Genomic DNA, 2,672 nt, shown 5'->3' on the forward strand with positions numbered 1-2,672 from the left:
AGGGAGGTGAGGAGAGCCTACAGACGTGTATGCGAGGCGCTAGAACCAGTGCCTCGAACCCCGACATTTAACGCCCCCAAAACACCCATTGCATATAACACATATTTCATTCATAGAATACAGGTTTAAGCCCACAAAGGTCCATAATACAAGAGTCTACAATACAAAATACACCACTCAAAAATTCTAAAAAACATGCTCTTGTATTTCTAACATCTATTCTCCAAAATACATCCAATGTGATCTTCATAAAGCTAGGCACATAGGGAAATAATTCACATTTTCCATTTTCCTTTATAATCGGCCTTTCCTGCAACACATATTTGAAACACAAAATTGAGGGTTAGACCTAGAGGTCTAGTGAGATTCCCTTTTTCCATGTAGTTGCAAGGTGATAAGCAGCAAAACATTTATTCAAATAAAATCATCTCACATCTTAACATATAAATCCATAATCTGTTTGAGTCCATCGGACCTCTGGTTCCATAAACAGACTTAAAAAATATTTCGACAAACAAGAGGACCAGAGCTCCTCTGGTTCCTCTACCAAAGCTTCTGGTCAAGCCAACCAGAGCCTCTTACTCAAGTAGATATTCTCAAATAATTCATAGATCAATCTTAGGGATATTAAAATAGCTTTTCCATAAGTAAGGACACATTTTTTAAACGATCTTATATGACCAGAGCTCTGGTTCTACTAGCCAGAGCTTCTGGCTCAAAATCGCAAGACTTCAACCAGAGCCTCTGGTTCAACCCGCAAAGGCCAACCAGAGCTCCTAGTCCAAAATGTAAGACCAACCAGAGCATTTGGTCCAACCCGTGTAGACCAACCAGAGCCTCGGGTCCATTTTAATTGTAAGAATACTTCCTAAGTATGAAACCTTTTTTTTTTTTAAATTCTAAGAATATGATTTTGACACAAAAGCTCTTATCTATAGATACAGAGCCTCTGGTCCAACTAATACATTTAGTAAAGCCTTGGCATAATTGATGAAGTGACATCCAAGAACCCTCTAGTTCTATAACGAGAACCAACCAGAGCCCCTCTGGTTCCTTTCAAGGAACAACCAGAGCCTCTCTGGTTCCTCTGTATACAAACACTTGATCCAAAACAATTTATATCCAAAACCAATGGCCATAGGCCAAGTTTTCCCCTTCTCAATAGCATCAATACTAATATTTCTAGTAAGAACAACATCTCTGAGTCCTCAAATGACAAAGAAGTAAGTACTCAAATCTATTGTAATCTTAAAAGACATAATAACAAGAGCTATAATAACCACACTCAATTGTCATCCTTATATCCAAAGGTACACCTCTCCTTGATATGCCACCCTTATAGCCGAAGGTACACGTCTCTTTCATATGCCACCCTTACCTCATGGTACACCTCTTCTTGATATGTGACCCTTATTTCCTCATCAACATCAATGGATTAATTCCAAACGAAGACAGACCGAAGTCACAACCGTCTTGGTGAAACATTCTCCGTAGTTTTATCCATAAAATCTATAGATTAATCCCAAACGAAGACAGACCGAAGTCACAACCGTCTTGGTGAGATGTCCTCTATAGTTTTCAACAAATAACAGTTTCCAAAAAAAATAGTTTGATCATTAAAATCTTCAAACTCAATAACACTATGTTTTTTCATAAATTTCAACAAATCAACTTTCTTTTGAATTCTCTAAAAACAGAATATCATCTTTCCAAAACTGTTTAAAACACAGTTACTGTTTTATCTAAAACAGTTCCAATCCTCTAACCATCAACACTTCGTTTAAACTGTTACAAAACAATTTTTACCAAACTCTTTCAAATCACAGATTCCCAAACCCAATAGTTTATAAAACCACAAATATAAAGGTTTTAGTTTATCAGAACTCACCTTAACAATCACATAATCTTCAAGCACTTTTAAAACTGCAATATTCTTCAAGAATGCTCTTTACCGCCTAAAATACTTTTCTCTCCTAAACAGGTTTCTTTTCTAAAAGTGATAAGAAAATGATATGATCCCCTTTTCCTTTCTTTATATATTTCCATAAGGCGGTGGTAACTATTTTATTTTATAAAATAGTTTTGAGGCGGTGGAGGATATATTGTTTTTAAATCTCCCTTACTTCACAAAGAAGACATTGTATTTCACATATAAAAATAATCAACACCTCATGCATGCTTTACATCGTATGTATGCACGTATAATCATAGCACCTTTTTCACATATATGCATACCACACATGCATTTAATTAATTACCATGCATATCATTACGAGTTTTCAAATAATTATCACGTATAAGTTACCTCAACCCAGGTTGTCTGAAACCCGGTTATAACACGACACGCATAGGGATAACCCAAGAGGGAGAGGAGGAAGAAAGACCTCTACCTGAGAGGGAACAAGAGAGTGAGAGAAAGAGAGAGAGAGAGAGGTGATAAAGAAGAGGCAAGAAGCTCAGTCACGGCACAGGCATTTAACGCTTGAAGACAGAGCATAGAAGGAGCGAGAGAGGGAGATGAAAAGGAAGAGGCAGGAAGCTCAATCACAAAACAGGCATTTAACGCTTGAAAAAGGAGCACAAAAAGAGAAAGCTGCCAAAATACAGAAGGAGAAGGAGGAAAAGAAAAAGAGAGAGAGAGAGAGAGAGAGAGAGAAGCTAGAAGAAGAAGA

This window comes from Cynara cardunculus, unplaced genomic scaffold (assembly GCF_001531365.2).
Source record: "Cynara cardunculus var. scolymus isolate 2C unplaced genomic scaffold, CcrdV1 Un_Scaffold_1705, whole genome shotgun sequence".
Taxonomy (NCBI): domain Eukaryota; kingdom Viridiplantae; phylum Streptophyta; class Magnoliopsida; order Asterales; family Asteraceae; genus Cynara; species Cynara cardunculus.